Source organism: Bufo bufo, chromosome 9 (assembly GCF_905171765.1).
Source record: "Bufo bufo chromosome 9, aBufBuf1.1, whole genome shotgun sequence".
Classification (NCBI taxonomy): Eukaryota; Metazoa; Chordata; class Amphibia; order Anura; family Bufonidae; genus Bufo; species Bufo bufo.
The window spans coordinates 62,558,755-62,576,785 of NC_053397.1; positions in this window are offsets into that span (position 1 = coordinate 62,558,755).

Consider the following 18,031-nt stretch of genomic DNA (forward strand, 5'->3'; position numbering starts at 1 on the left):
CCCTTACAAGGGTGCAAGTATCCATAAGAAATCTTGGTTAAATATCAGGAATCAAAATTGATGCCAAAAAATCTGTACTGATGCCCATTTATGTGGAAGGGCCTTCCCACATGTTTTACTTTTGGCTTCTTCAAGATCATGGTGGTCGTTACATCATCGGTAGTTATTACTACTAATTCTTTATACTTGTTTAAAGGGTAGCTGTCATATTTTTATTTATTTGCTAGATTATTAGAGCTAGGCATGTATACCTGTTAGTCTGTCAATGATTGTCCAAAGATCTGTAATTACCTTATAATAACAGCTTTCATTAATGTTCCCTGTCCCTTTCCACTGCTCCCTTAAAAGACCGTTGCTATGGCTCATCTGTCTCCGGCTAGGAAGACAGAGGGGCGGTCCTTCACGCTGCATGCCTGCATTAGGCTTCAGAGTGAGGAGGCGTGTCTCTCAGTAATCCAATCTGATTGGCTGGCAGGGAGCTGCTGGCTACAGCAAGTGTGTATGTGAAGTGAGGGAAGGCAGTTTTGGCCTCAGAGAACTGGCAGAGGAGCTATCTTGAGAAGGTCCTCATATTGTAAAAGTTTAAACAGCTGTAACTAAGAGGAAAAACTCAAGGAAAACAGTGGTATGTGAAGAAACTAAAGATTGCTTTATGCATAATGCTGCTGCAGCAGTAACATATGCTAAAATTGATTTTTTTGGTGAAAACATGACAGTTACCCTTTAACGGTTGATAGTCTGATCCTATCCTTTTTTTTTAGGGTATCTTGTATATCACTATTGTAGAATATACATTATAGAGACTGCACTGTGGTGGATTCTTCTGAATATTGAATCCCCTTTTTATAATTTTTATATTTGTATTTTCGTTTTTCCTTTTTTGGATTTTTAATAAAGTTTATTTTAGTACAAACAGTTGGTGCATCATTTCTATATATTGTAACACCTTCTCTACAGAAGAAGAACGCCATGAAAAAAATAAGTAATGGTAACACTGGGGGAGATTTATCAAAACTGGTTTAAAGGAAAACTGGCTTAGTTGCCCATAGCAACCAGTTAGATTCCATCTTTTATTTTCCAAAGAAGCTCGGAAAGATGAAAGGTGGAATTTGATTGGTTGCTTTGAGCAACTAAGCCAGTTTTCCTTTACTTCAGTTTTGATAACTCTCCCACAATGTTTGCAAAAAAAGACATTAAAAAAACACCACAAAACAGCAATAAATGCAAATGCTTATTCTCTTGTTTTTTTTTTTTTTTTTTACTGAAAACACCAGAGCCGAATTCACATGTGTAGGGACAGTTACAGAGTTAAATGAGGAGATCAATGATTATGTATTGCCAGCACAAAAACATTCAGCTGCCATGTCCACATTACAGTGTACACGTGAGTCCTGTATTCATTATTTGCCAAATAAGATAATCTACTTACCTGGGAAAATTTTATTACAAACATCAGAAGTATTTTCTTCTTTCAACTTGAAAGTACATTTTATTCCGCTTCCCTGATTTTTTTTTTATTGTTATTGCTGCATATTATAAAGGCGTCATATCAGACATTAAGCAAAAAACTTTGACCTTTAGTACCTTTTAAGTCAGTTTTTGTAATCTCTTACATCTCTGACTTCTTCGACCCATAACTTTCTTTCACACTGTATATGGAGAGGCATGGAGGGATAAATCCTGTCTACACCTGATCATAGGAAACACCCTGATAGTGGGTGAACTCTGCACAGGAACCTACCTCTAAGGCCTCATGCACACGACCGTATGTATTTTGCGGTCCGCAAAAAACGAATCCGCAAAAAATACAGATGACATCCATGTGCATTCCGTATTTTGCGGAAAGGAACAGCTGGCCCCTAATAGAACATTACTATCCTTGTTCGTAATGTGGACAATAACAGGACATGTTCTATTTTTTTCCAGAACGGAAATACGGACATACGGAAACGGAATGCACACCAGTCCAGTACACATCTATAAAGTGGTAGACAATGCCCAGATAAATACCAACAAGAAAAATAATGCCCAAGGAGTATAACATATCACACCACTATCAAATCAGTCGGTGTTTACTATAGACGGCGCATGACTGTGTCCACAGGCAGGATAAATAATTGTAGGCGCAGGCAGATTTCAACAATCAAGGACGCCAGTTAAGCATATGCTTATTTTTGAACATCTTTTTTAGAATTGAACGAATCAAAGTTTCAAACTTCTCACGCTTCGTGGTAACGAATTGCATTTTGGCTGCTGCTAAAATGGCTGCTGCATGTGGTAGGACATGGAGCAAGGAACTCTGGGAACGAGAGATCACCGACAATGCCATGCATGCAGCCAATCAGCAGCCACCCAGCCCTGTGATGTCACAGCCCTAAAAATAGCCTCAGCCATCTTGGATTCAGCCAGTTTACAGTGTACTTAGTGCAGGGAGAGATGTCAGCAGGCGCTAGGGACAGTGGTAGATAACACTTTAAAACTTTAACTTTGCTGTATAGAAGTTCAGGGAAAGGATAGGGAGGAATTATTCCACAGTATTGAAGCAGAACAGGGTTCAGTAGGGGAGGTTACAGCCTGGGTAATAGGAATAATCCTATTACACCTTGCTGCCCTCACTGCGGATCCAAATTGCCATTATACAGCTCTGTAATTCCAGCAAACCGTTCTTATTATTGGGGTGCAAGTGCAGTGTCCCACTACGTGGCCGTGGGCAACGCAAACTTGTTTTATTGTGATTTATTTGCCATATATTATGCCTGTATGCTGTAATTGGCTCCACAGTCCAGGGTTAAAGCCTACAAGATTCAGCCCAGAGGTGAGAAGTCCACTTCTACAGCTCGCTCCTCCAGGGTGACCAGTGAGAAGCTGCTACAGCAAGTATTCAAGGGGATTTTTATATTGTCTTAAAGTCAAAGGATAGCAGATGGCCATACTTAAAGGCTTCCCAGGCACCTTTGCAAGCAGGTGTAGGACACAGCTTCTGGCATCCACACCTCCAGTTTAAACCCTGAGGACAGATAGGCCATCTGTCAGAAAAGCACTGGAAAATAGAGGTTCAAGGATTTTGCAAACCACCATCAAGTCAGGTTAGAGTCAGGCGAGAGTTTTCACCAGCCTAAGGCCTCTTTCACACGGGCGTTGCGGAAAAAATGTGGGTGCGTTGCGGGAACACCCGCGATTTTTCCGCACGAGTGCAAAACATTGTAATGCGTTTTGCACTCGCGTGAGAAAAATCGCTCGTGTTTGGTACCCAAACCCGAACTTCTTCACAGAAGTTCGGGCTTGGGATCGGCGTTCTGTAGATTGTATTATTTTCCCTTATAACATGGTTATAAGGGAAAATAATAGCATTCTGAATACAGAATGCATAGTAAAACAGCGCTGGAGGGGTTAAAAAATAATAATAATAATTTAACTCACCTTAATCCACTTGTTCGCGCAGCCGGCTTCTCCTTCTGTCTTCATTTGATCTCTGTGCAGCAACAGGACCTTTGATGACGTCACTCCAGTCATCACATGGTACGTCACATGATCTTTTACCCATGGTGATGGATCATGTGATGACCAGAATGACGTCACCAAAGGTCCTGTTGCTGCACAGAGATCAGATGAAGCCAGAAGAAGATGCCGGCTACGCGAACAAGTGGATTAAGGGGAGTTAAATTATTTTATTTATTTTTTTAACCCCCTCCAGCGATGTTTTACTATGCATTCTGTATTCAGAATGCTATTATTTTCCCTTATAACCATGTTATAAGGGAAAATAATAATGATCGGGTCCCCATCCCGATCGTCTCCTAGCAACCGTGCGTGAAAATCGCACCGCATCCGCATTTGCTTGCAAATGCTAGCGATTTTCACGCAACCCCATTCACTTCTATGGGGCCTGCGTTGCGTGAAAAACGCAGAATATAGAGCATGCTGCGATTTTCACGCAACGCACAAGTGATGCGTGAAAAAATCACCGCTCATGTGCACAGCCCCATAGAAATGAATGGGTCAGTATTCAGTGCGGGTGCAATGCGTTCACCTCCCGCATCACATCCACGCAGAATACTCGCTCGTGTGAAAGGGGCCTAAGACTTTTATACTTCAAGAGCCTAGTCTGAAGCAGTAGCTTTTATATATAAAGACTAAGAGCCTGTTTCTATCTGAGGACTTACATCACCCTACCCCCGTATGCATGCGACTGTATTTTATACATGGATGGCAAAGACTGTTTATTCCTTGGATGTAATGTTACCAAGAGCAATGTTCAGTAAAAGTTCTGAGTTGGATTGCACCATCCTTGTCTCAGTCTCCAATTCCTCAGTTAACACTACAGTAAATGGTTGTACCACCACAAAAGGTACTGGCGTCACGACTACAAGGGACCTTGCCATAGGCACATTAATACAGACCATCAAGGGCACCTCGAACCACCATCTGGCCTGTGTCCCTTACACCAGAGTGTGCCCCAGAGAATCCTTGTGCCGTTCTCCTCGTCACTTATGCGAGCCTGCCCAGGGACGACATAACCATGAGTAACCAGAACTGTATGTAACTCGGCCCACCTATTGCTCACACCGTGACCTCACGTATATTTTCCCTGTCGGTCTGGCATACTGCACAAGTGCTGTTTGATACAGCCATTAACAGAGTGTATTACAAGAAAATATTTCTATGTCTTATTTGCCCTTGTGCGGTGCAGTTATATGTTCTAAAGCATTTTTTGGGGTGTATTAGTGGAAAAATGGGCTTATTAGCAGTTGTGTGGTGAAGTGAGAAAATTACAGCCCTTTTTGGTGTGTATTAGTGGCACAAAAATATATATTATTTGCCGTTCAGCAGTGCAGTTATATGTTCTAAAGCCCTTTATTTTTGCGTGTATTAGCGGCACCAAAAAAAAGTATTTGCCGTTGTGTGGTGAAGTGAGAAAATTACATCTTATTAAAATTTTAGTCAAAGGTTTAGTTACTCTTTAAGCCTGTAAGACACTGGATGATTGTTGGACCGATCATCACCCGCGATGATCTGGCGGTGTAATACTGTCGCCGATTACCCGATGAACAGGCAATCAGAATTTTTCAGCAGGTTTAAAAATCATTTGCCAGTGGCAGATCCTGCTGTTTAATCACGGTGTGCTGCAGGCAAACAATGATTCAGTATGGGGATGAATGATGGCATTAGCGATCACTCCTCCCCATGATGGGCATGAGATCGCTGCATGTAATACCAGCAGTCTCCTCTGATAATAAGCTGGTGACTGCCGGGAAGGAACACTTCTCGACAATCATCTGCCTGATTGACTAATGTATTATAGCCCTTAGTCAACATTTTTGCTGCCTGTTTCCAACATTAACATTTTGTGAATGCAGGTAGGTGTTAGTACTTAGGAACTATACGAGATAATTAAAGCAGTGTGATGTGTGAATTACTACTGTTGAGCTGCGGGTAGCCGTGAAGCCATAGTCTTAATCGAACAGAACGACAATCTAGAGACGCAGAGAGCAGGAGGACAGAGAGGAGTGCAGCATCCAATGCACTTGAGAAACAAGCATCCACCAACTTTTCAATTACTGTATCCAGGTTAGACTATGGACGTAACAGCCTGCCAGATGTAACAAGCGCTAGTGTGAAACTAGCCTTACATAGTTTAGTTTGGGGGGTGTTTTTGGAGCTGACAGATTCCCTTTAATTATCTTAGAAAACCTCTTTAAATCACTTTAAACTTTTTATCATAGGTTCAATGAACCTTACTGACTAAAACTTTTAATTTATTTTAAAAAAGACAGTTTTTACCTATTTCTGGATCTTTACGATCCACCTTGGCTCCATCTTTAATAAATGTATCTGTCATTTTTATTGCGAATATCGTCACTTAGAGTATTCGCGAAAATCTAGAATATAGTGCTATCTCTTCATGATCGCGAACATTCTAGATTTTTTTTTCATCAGTAACCTCCCTTCTTGCTTGTGGGCCAATGAGAAGGCTGCAATATCTTTGTCAGAGCTTAGCAACATCCTTAGCAACCAATAGGAAAGTTGCCTACCCCTTACTATATAAGAACCTCCCTAGCAGCCATTTTCTGCTGTTTTTTGCAGTTCTGAGAGAGACAGCAGCAGTGGTGGATTATAATTGGGGTGTTTGGGTCGGCAGTCCCAGGCCCAGCATCGCTGGGGGGCCCCAACACCGACCCAAACGCCCACAAACTATGGCGGGGCACTGGAGCCTCAGGCCATAGGGTTCAAGCCTAGTAGGCCTGAGGCCTATGTGGTGGTAGAAGACCAGTGCGGCGTGTGTCATGACATCATAGCGCGCCTACATAGGGGCACGTGCAGGGCTTTAACATACGCGCGCCTGACTCACCATTCCGGACACAGGTAAGTATTAGCCTTTTTTTTTTTGTGTGTGTGGCAACTTTGGGTGGCAGAGGAGGACATATTACTACAGGGACAGTGGGGGAAAATGTTTCCATGGGGCAAATTACTTAATGGGGGGCAGTGTGGGGGCACATTACTTAATTAAAGGCAGTGTGGGGGTAAATTACTTAATTGAAGGCAGTGTAGGGGTCAAATTACTTAATGAAGGACAGTGTGGGGGCAAATCACTTAATGAAGGGCAGTGTAGGGGCAAATTACTTAATGAAGGGCAGTGTCGGGACAAATTACTTAATGAGGGGCAGTGTGGGGGGTTATTACTTGATGGGGGGCAGTGTGAGGGGCAAATTACTTTGTGGGGGCAAACTACTACATGGGGAACAGTGTGGGGAGAAGTACTACATGGGAGGCAGTGTGGAAGAAATAACTGTATGGAGCAGTGTTGGGGAAATTACTATATGGGGCAGTGTGGGGGAAATTACTATATGGGGGTGGTGTGGGGGAAATTACTGTATGGTGGTAGTGTGGGGGCGTTGCTATTAGGGGACATTATTTTTGGGGACACTATACAGGCATTATTACCTGGAGCACAATATAGGGTGTTATTATTACTGGGGGCACTCTAGGGGACATTATAATTGCTGTAGACACTATGGGGACCTTTGGGGTAATTTATCAAACTGGTGTAAAGTACAACTGGGTTTGTTACCCATAGCAACAGATTCCACCTTTCATTTTTGACAGCTCCTTTGGAAAATGAAAGGTGGAGTCTGATTGGTTGCTATGGACACCTAAGCCAGTTCTACTTTACACTAGTTTGATAAATGACCCCAATTTTGAGAAATCTAGCGTGTCTGTGTAACAAACTCTGTAGAGACGAGATGCGGCAGAAAGATTTTGTCATGGCATTCTGGGTCAAACGGGGAGAAGAGGAAAGAGAAGGTCTACATGACAGGAGATGTCCCTGGATGTAACAGGTAGGTGGTGCTGTATTCCTCTATATGTAGAGCCGGCTCACTACTGTGATCTGTGTCTCATCTTCTCCTCCAAGTCTTTTTTTATCATAATCATATGTATTTTAAATTTGGCAACTAAAATTTAAATTTTTCACCTGCAGTCCTCTGTAACAGCCCAGATAACAGTGATAACTTTCTGTGTGCAGATAATGTAGTAGATGTTCCATGCAGTCCTATGTAACACCCCACATAACACAAAAGTTCAATGTGTTATGTGGGGTGTTACATAGGACTGCAGGTAACAGCTATGACATCTGTACTCAGAGTTATGAGATGGTGGGGGTCAGACTCCTGGCACCCCCACCAATCCGCTGTTTGACGAGACCGCGATGTCCCAGTGAGCGCCGCAGCCTCTTTGCTCCTTACCAAGCACAGCTCTGTCCATTTGATAGCACTGTGCTTGGTATTACAGCTCAGCGCCAATCACTCAGATGGGACAGAGCTGCACCTAGACCATGTGAACAATGTCATATGGCCTAGGAAGAGACCGTGACACTTACGAAGCACCGAAGCCTCTTCATACAGAAAAAAAACTAAAACTAAATTGGAGGGGGGGGGGGGGGGGGGGGGGGGGGGGGGGCCTAGTTGGGTAGACAGCCCCGGGCCTATCATGCACTTAATCCGCCCCATTACTGTGCTCTGTGCTTTGCTGTGTTATTATATTAGATAGTTAGTTAGTTAGCTTATATATATATATATATATATATATAATACAGATAGTTAATGGGAGATAGTCAGTGTAGGCTAGATCGTGATATAGTGTAGCTGATAGGTTCCAGTGCAGGGTGTTAGGTAGTGTGATAGGAATTACTGTTTCTCTGCTGTCCATACATACATTCTACAGACATAGTGCACCAATCAGTAATATCTACTCAGACCTGATAAAATGGCAAGTTGCATGTATTGCGGCAAAAAAATATGCACATCATTAGTGCCGATTTGCGAAAATAATGACTGGAGATCACAAATTCGATAATATGAGAATTTATTGCGAATATTATGCAAAAAAAGTTGTGAAATATTGCGAAAACTAATATTGCCTATGCTGCTCAGTCATTTGTCAAAGGCACATTCCTAACCCCTGGCTATTTCTTTCTCGTACTTTACTGTGATGTCTTCAGAAACGCATGTCTTACCTACTGTAGGTTTACAACTTAATAATATTTAGTTTCTAGTTTCTTCTTGTTCTTACTCAGGGAACGGGAAGAGCTCCAATATGGAGGCAGAACACTTCATGAATTGCCCTGCTTTGGAAAGAACAATGTTTTTTAGTTCTCTAGAACTTTTCTCTGGCACGATCAAAACAGTAGATTATTCTTATGATGTGGTAATAACAGTACAAAGGATAAGAACTGTTTATTGTAGCATTTTATCATGTATTACATGTCATATTCATTAGGCATTTTGTGCCATATGTGCGGATTCGCTCTGGTAGGCAGGTTAGCGGGCGCAGTGTAGAGGCAACAACAAAGTCTTTAACTTAAACAGTTCAGTGTTTATTCACACTTGGCAGGTCAACAAAATATAAACAAAGTCACTTTAGTTTAAATCCTGGTGTTCCATTCTCACCTTGCTGCAGGTACCGCATAAGAAGGTCAAGTTCTTGTGTTCACTTCACACCATGCTGCGGGTACCGCTTAAAAAGTCCCAGTCCTAGATGTCGTTCCCTTGTCCTCCCAAACAGGTCACAGGCATGCATCCAGCCACAAGCCTCATACACAGACACAGCAATAACTCTGAGCCCAGCTGCCTATTAACCCCATAGGGACACAGCCTTATTTCACCTTAAAGGGAACCTGTCATGTGGATATTTGATTATAATCTAACTAATTATATACAATCATTAACTACTAAAAAGTGCCTTAGATGTATTCACTTACTGGTGTGACAGATGGTTACCTCATAATATACACACAAAGATGCCGCAAGCTAATGAGCTGATTGGAGTCCGGCGTGATGTCATTGAGTCCAGCGTATATTTAATTCAGAGCTATAGCCACTCCCCTGCCCACCTGCTGCTGGTTCATATGGAAACAAACTGTCATTCAGCAGCAGGTGGGCGGGGAGAGTCAGGAGCTCATGAATATTCAGGACTCATCATTTTTGTCTAATTTTCCATTTTAACCCATTTTTCCACTAACAAAGCAAGGGTTAACAGCCAAACAAGACTGTATCTTTATTGCCCTGACTCTGCCGTTTACAGAAACACCCAATATGTGGCCATAAACTACTGTACGGCCACACAGTGGGGCGTAGAGTGAAAGGTGCGCCGTTTGGTTTTTGGAGGGCTGATTTTTATGGACCGGTTTATTTACACCGTGTCCTGTTTCAACCCCCCTGATGCACCCCTGGAGTAGAAACTCCCTAAAAGTGACACCATCTAAGAAAGTACACCCCTCAAGGTATTCAAAACCGATTTTACATACGTCGTTAACCCTTTAGGTGTTGCACAAGAGTTATTGGCAAATGGGGATGAAATTTGAAAATTTAATTTTTTTTGCCTTATTTTCCATTTTAACCCATTTTTTCCACTAACAAAGCAAGGGTTAACAGCCAAACAAGACTGTATCTTTATTGCCCTGACTCTGCCGTTTACAGAAACACCCAATATGTGGCCGTAAACTACTGTACGGCCACAAAGCGGGGCGTAGAGTGAAAGGTGCGCCGTTTGGTTTTTGGAGGGCTGATTTTTATGGACCGGTTTATTTACACCATGTCCTGTTTCAACCCCCCTGATGCACCCCTGGAGTATAAACTCCCTAAAAGTGACCCCATTTTGGAAACTACGGGATAAGGTGGCATTTTTTGGGGGACTATTTTTAGGGTACATATGATTTTTGGTTGTTCTATATTACATTTTTGTGAGGCAAGGTTACCAAAAATTGAAATTCTGAAATTTCATCTCCATTTGCCATTAACTGTTGAGGAACACCTAAAGGGTTAATAAAGTTTGTATAATCAGTTTTGAATACCTTGAGGGGTGTAGTTTCTTAGATGGGGTCACTTTTAGGGAGTTTTTACTCTAGGGGGGCATCAGGGGGGCTTCAAAAGGGACATGGTGTCAATAAAAAAGGCCATCAAAATCGGCCTTCCAGAAACCATGTCGGTCCTTTCATTTGCGGCCTCCCTTTTACTGATACAGCAGTTTACGACCACAAATGTGGCATTTCTGTAAACTGCAGTATCAGGGTAATAAATATTAACTTTTGTTTGGTTGTTAACCCTTGTTTTGTTACCGGAAAAAACGGATTGAAATGGAAAAGTGCCAAAAATAGCGTTTTTGGCACCGTTTTTTTTTTTTTTAACCGTGTTAATCTGGGGGGTTAGGTCATGGGATATTTTTATAGAGGAGATTCTTACAGATGCGGCGATACCTAATAAGTCTACTTTTATTTTACAATTATTTAGATTTTTTACTATATTATCCTTTTTGATACAAAAAAAAATGTTTTGTATCTCTAAAGTCTAAGTGTCATATTTTTTTATTTTTTTATCCGATTATCTTATGTGGGGGCTCATTTTTTGCGGGACGAGCGGACGGTTTTATTGGCACTATTTTGGGGGCTATATGAATTTTTTATCGCTTGCTATTAAACTTTTTATTATGTAAAATGACAGAAAAAAATCTTTTTTTTGCACTTTTTTTTTTTTTTTTCTGGACCGTGTTAATCTGGGGGGTTAGGTCATGGGGTATTTTTATAGAGGAGATTATTACCGACGCGGAAATACCTAATATGTCTACTTTTAATAAATTATTTTAGTTATTTTGGGTGTCTCAAGTCTGAGAACCAGTTTTTTTTATCCGATGTCAGTGCTAAATTGGGATATAAATTTAGTACTCCATGGAAGTGTGATACTCCCTGAAGCAACCAATAATGCAGAGGCCCGGATGATCGGGGCACGTGTCACATTGAGTTGTGGTGTCCTTCCGTATCCCCCTCCTGTAACACACTCTGCACCTTTTTTGGGTTCGTCCCTTCTTTCCAGTATGGGGGACCACACCTGGAAAGTGTTGGCCAGGGACGATCCGGGCGCCTACAGTTCCCGAGGTACTCCGGCCTGCTCTTTCCCGGTCCGAAAAGATCAGGGCCTTGAGGACTGCCTCATAAAACTGGAGGAATGTCCCGTTGCTGCCAGCGCTTCGGGATAGTACAAAAGAGTTGTACATGGCAACCTGTACCAAGTAGACCTCAACTTTTTTGTACCATGCCCGGGTTTTGCGCATGGCGTTATATGGCTTGAGGACTTGATCAGAGAGATCAACTCCTCCCATCTACCGATTGTAGTCGACGATACAATCGGGCTTGAGGACCGTTGCCGCGGTACCTCGCACAGGGACAGGGGTGATGCCGTTACCATGAATTGTGGACAGCATAAGGACATCCCTCTTGTCCTTATACCTGACCAGCAACAGGTTTCCAGTAGTAAGGGCACGGGTCTCACTCCTGGGGATAGGTACCTGGAGGGGGAGGGCAGGGAGGCCGCGTTGATTTTTCCGCACGGTCCCACAAGCGGACGTGGATCTGGCGGCAAGGGACTGGAACAAGGGGATACTGGTATAAAAGCTATCCACGTACAGGTGGTAACCCTTATCCAGCAGTGGGTACATAAGGTCCCACACAAGTTTCCCGGTAACACCCAGAGTGGGGGGACATTCTGGGGGTTGAATCCGGGAATCTCGCCCCTCGTATATACAAAATTTGTAAGTGTACCCTGAGGTACTCTCACAAATTTTGTATAGCTTCACGCCATACCTCGCCCGCTTGGAGGGCACATACTGGCGGAAAATGAGTCTCCCCTTGAACGCAATGAGAGACTCATCAACCGCGACCTCCCTTCCAGGTACATAGGCCTCCATGAATTTGGCCCCAAAGTGATCGATGACCGGCCGTATCTTATACAGACGGTCATAGGCAGGATGACCTCGGGGGGGACATGCTGCATTATCGGAATAATGCAGACATTTCCGGATGGCCTCAAACCGGGAGCGTGTCATGGCCGTACTGTAAAGTGGGGTCTGGTATAGGACGTCCCCACTCCAGTAATGCCTGACACTGGGTTTCTTGACCAGGCCCATATGCAGCACGAGGCCCCAAAATGTCCTCATTTCGGCTGCACTGACCCGCGTCCAGCCACCGGGCCTGGCCAAAAAGGAGCCCGGGTGTTGAGCAACGAACTGTTGGGCGTACAGATTCGTCTGCTCCACCATCAGATTTACCAGTGGGTCACTGAAAAAATGACCAAAAAAAGTCATATTCAGTGTAGCCCACTGTGGAAATCTGGATTCCGGATTGGCCTACAAAATCAGGAATCACGGGCTCGTATCGCTCTGGGCTACACCAGACTAGTTCACCGGCAGGGTACTCCGGTGGATTTAACTGGTGGGCCGGGAAACCAGTACGAGGTTTTAACTGGTGGGCCACAGGGTCCCTAACATGGCGATCCCCTTGCTCCGCCTGGCGGCGTCTCCGCCGCCTTGGGGGCTCATCATCATCGCTGGATGATGAGGAGGACGCGGATGACAACAGGAATGTGGGGTCATTCTCGTCCTCACTGGGACTCTCGGAGTCAGAGGCAAGCTGGGCGTATGCCTCCTCGGCCGAGAACATCCAGCGGGCCATAGGGGAGTGTGTGTCTGCGTGTGTATGTGCGTGTGTGGAAATCTTTATTTTGTGTGCGTGTGTGTGGGGGCACGGGTGTTCACAAACTCACCCTAAAACTAACAGAAAAAAAATTCAAAACTAACAAAAAAAAGGCCAAAAAATTTGGGAAAAAAATTCTAAACTGCTGATCAACCGTCCGATCAGCGGTGGGGTGTGCGATGCGCTAACAGTGGCCGGACGCTAAGAGTGCCGGCCACAGTCAGCGTACACAAAAAAAATAAAAAAATCCTGCACCCCAAAAAAGTGGGGGGGCAAGCGGCAGCTGTGGACCCCAGACACCCTAACTTAGGGTGATGAAATCAAAGTTGAACAAACTAACTTTCCCTTTTTTTCCCCTGCCTAACCCAAACTTTCCCTATGCTTTCCCTATGTACCTGCTGTTCAGATGGGGGGTGCTGGGGCACCGATCGGGTCCTGGGTGGCACAGATGGGGCGATGCTGGCATAGACTGACGACGTGCAGGCAGCGCCTCTCTACTCCGGCTCCGGAACACAAAAGGAGGAGGAGAGGAGCTCCTGCATCTTTTGAATCTGCCGCCGTCCCGCCCACAGACCAATCAGAGGCGATCCTGAGTGGTGATGTCACCATCACCACTCAGGATCGCTGGATGGTGATTGGTGGGGTGAAATCACACCATCATCACCATCCTGTTCCGGGTTATCGGGTCTTCAGAGACCTGAATAACCCGGAAACGCAGAAAACCGCAGGTCTGAATTGACCTGCGGTTTTCTGCGATCGCCGACAGGGGGGGGTCACAGGACCCCCTGGCGCATTTAGCCTAGGTGCCTGCGGCAGTGATCGGAACCATACATGACGTACCGGTACGTCATGTGTCCTTAAGAGGTTAAAGAACTCCGGTCTGGTATTTGAGCTCACATGGCTGGAAACCAGCCCAGCTGCACATGTTGGGAGAAAAATACCTGCCTTCCCATACAAAACCCCTCGCTGTGTCACATATCCCCCCCTTTGTTCAACCCTGAGGGGGTGAACACACGTCAGACAGTGTACCCGAGACAGGGCATCCGCGTTCCCCTGTAACCGGCCTGCTCTATGTTCCACTGAAAACTTAAAGAACCATCTGGTGACCCGAGCATTCCTCTATTTGGCCTGGCTCATCCACTTCAGAGGGGAGTGGTTGGTCACCAGACAGAACTTTCTTCCCAAAAGATAATAGTGGAGAGACTTGAGTGCCCATTTGATGGCCAGGCACTCTCTCTCCACTATACTGTACCTGGTCTCGGCTGGGTTAAGCTTCCGGCTGAGGAAGACAACGGGATGCTCCTCCCCGTTGACCTCCTGAGACAATACAGCACCGAGACCTACCTCAGAAGCATCGGTCTGCACCATAAACTCCATTTTAACCCCTTAAGAACCCTGCCATTTTTCGCCTTAAGGACTAGGCCATTTTTAGCAAATCTGACTAGTGTCCCTTTATGTGGTGATAACATTAAAACGCTTTTACTTATCCAGGCCATTCTGAGAGTGTTTTCTCGTCACATATTGTACATCATGACAGTGGTAAAATTGAGTAATTTTTTTTTTATTTATTAAAAAATTCCAAATTTACCAGAAATTTGGAAAAATTAGCAAATTTCCAAATTTCTATTTCTCTACTTTTATAATAAATATTAATACCTCCAAAAATAGTTATTACTTTACATTCCCCATATATCATGTTTGGATCATTTTGTAAATGCCATTTTATCTTTTGGGGACGTTAGAAGGCTTAGAAGTTTAGAAGCAAATCTTGAAATTTTTCAGAAAACTTCTAAAGCCCACTTTTTCAGGACCAGTTCAGGTCTGAAGTCACTTTATGAGGCTTACATAATAGAAACCACCCAAAAATGACCCCATTTTACAAACTACACCCTCAAGGTATTCAAAACTGATTTTACAAACTTTGTTAACCCTTTAGGTGTTCCACAAGAATTAATGGAAAATAGAGATAACATTTCCAAATTTCCCTTTTTTGGCAGATTTTCCATTTGAATCCATTTTTTTTCTGTTTCAGAAAGCAAGGGTTAACAGCCAAACAAAACTCAATATTTATGGCCCTGATTCTGTAGTTTACAGAAACACCCCATATATGGTCGTAAACTGCTGTACGGGCACACGGCAGGGTGCAGAAGGAAAGGAATGCTATACGGTTTTTGGAAGGCAGATTTTGCTAGACTGTTTTTTTTTACACCATGTCCCTTTGAAGCCCCCCTGATGCACCCCTAGAGTAGAAACTCCAAAAAAGTGACCACAATTTAGAAACTACTGGATAGGGTGGCAGTTTTGTTGGTACTATTTTAGGGTACATATGATTTTTGGTTGCTCTATATTACACTTTTTGCGAGGCAAGGTAACAAGAAATCTTTTTTGTTATTTACAACATTCCTCTGACAGGTTAGATCATGTGGTATTTTTATAGAGCAGGTTGTCACGGATGCGACAATACCAAATATAACTACTTTTTTTGGTTGTTTGTTTCAGTTTTACATACCAAAGCATTTAAAAAAAAAAAAATAAGATTCTTTAGTGTCTCCACATTCTGAAAGCCATAGTTTTATTTATTTTTTGGGCGACTGTCTTGTGTATGGGCTCATTTTTTTCGGGATGAGATGACGGTTTGATTGGCACTATTTTGGGGTGCGTAGGACTTTTTAATTGCTTGCTATTACACTTTTTGTGATGTAAGGTGACAAAAAAATTGCTTTTTTTTTTACAGAGTTTTTTTTTACGCTAAAGGGGTTAGGTCATGTGATATTTTTATAGAGCAGGTTATTATGGACGCGGTGATACCTAACATGTATATTTTTTTTATTTATGTAGGTTTTACACAATGATTTCATTTTTGAAACAAAAAAAATAATGTTTTAGTGTCTCCATAGTTTGAGAGCCATAGTTTTTTAAGTTTTTGGGCGATTATCTTAGATAGGGTATGAATTTTGCAGGATGAGATGATGGTTTGATTGGCAGTATTTTGGGTGCGTATGACTTTTTGATCGCTTGCTATTACGCTTTTTGTGATGTAAGGTGACAAAAAGATGCTTTTTTTTACAGTTTTTATTTTAATTTTTTTACGGTGTTCATCTGAGGGGTTAGGTCATGTGGTATTTTTATACAGCCGGTCGTTACGACGTGGCAATACCTTATATGTATATTTATTTTTATTTATTTAAGTTTTACACAATAATATCATTTTTGAAACCCAAAAAAAAAAATCATGTTTTAGTGTTTCCTTTTTCTGAGAGCCATAGTTTTTTCAGTTTTTGGGCGATTATCTTGGGTAGGGTATGATTTTTGCGGGATGAGATGACGGTTTGATTGGCACTATTTTGGGGTGCATATGACTTTTTGATCGCTTGGTATTACACTTTTTGTGATGTAAGGTGACAAAAAAAAATTTTTTTTACACCGTTTTTTATTTTTCTTTTTTACGGTGTTCACCTGAGGGGTTAGGTCATGTGATATTTTTATAGAGCAGGTTAATACAGATGCGGCGATACCTAATATGTATACTTTTTTAAATTTACTTAAGTTTTATACAATAACAGCTTTTTTAGAAAAAAAAAAAAGATGTTTTAGTGTCTCCATATTCTGAGCCATAGTTTTTTTTATTTTTGGGGCGATTGTCTTAAGTAGGAGCTCATTTTTTGCGGGATGAGGTGACGGTTAGATTGGTACTATTTTGGCGGGCATACGCCTTTTTGATCGCTTGGTGTTGTACTTTTAGGCCTCTTTCACACGGGCGTTGCGGAAAAATGTGCGGGTACGTTGCGGGAACACCCGCGTTTTTTCCGCACGAGTGCAAAACATTGTAGTGCGTTTTGCACTCGCGTGAGAAAAATCGTGCGTGTTTGGTACCCAAACCCGAACTTCTTCACAGAAGTTCGGGCTTGGGATCGGTGTTCTGTGGATTGTATTATTTTCCCTTATAACATGGTTATAAGGGAAAATAATAGCATTCTGAATACAGAATGTAAAGTAAAATAGCACTGGAGGGGTTAAAAAAAAATAAAAAAAATCATTTAACTCACCTTAATCCACTTGCTCGCGTAGCCCGGCATCTCCTTGTGTCTCCTTTGTTGAAGGACCTGTGATGACGTCACTCCGGTCATCACATGGTACGTCACATGATCTTTTACCATGGTGCTGTTGTGCAAATGGGATAGACAACAGGTGGAAATTATAGGCAATTAGCAAGACACCCCCAATAAAGGAGTGGTTCTGCAGGTGGTGACCACAGACCACTTCTCAGTTCCTATGCTTCCTGGCTGATGTTTTGGTCACTTTTGAATGCTGGCGGAGCTTTCACTCTAGTGGTAGCATGAGACGGAGTCTACAACCCACACAAGTGGCTCAGGTAGTGCAGCTTATCCAGGATGGCACATCAATGCGAGCTGTGGCAAGAAGGTTTGCTGTGTCTGTCAGCGTAGTGTCCAGAGCATGGAGGCGCTACCAGGAGACAGGCCAGTACATCAGGAGACGTGGATAAGGCCGTAGGAGGGCAACAACCCAGCAGCAGGACCGCTACCTCTGCCTTTGTGCAAGGGTGAACAGGAGGAGCACTGCCAGAGCCCTGCAAAATGACCTCCAGCAGGCCACAAATGTGCATGTGTCTGCTCAAACGGTCAGAAACAGACTCCATGAGGGTGATATGAGGGCCCGACGTCCACAGGTGGGGGTTGTGCTTACAGCCCAACACCGTGCAGGACGTTTGGCATTTGCCAGAGAACACCAAGATTGGCAAATTCGCCACTGGCGCCCTGTGCTCTTCACAGATGAAAGCAGGTTCAGCACATGTGACAGACGTGACAGAGTCTGGAGACGCCGTGGAGAACGTTCTGCCGCCTGCAACATCCTCCAGCATGACCGGTTTGGCATTGGGTCAGTAATGGTGTGGGGTGGCATTTCTTTGGAGGGCCGCACAGCCCTCCATGTGCTCGCCAGAGGTAGCCTGACTGCCATTAGGTACCGAGATGAGATCCTCAGACCCCTTGTGCG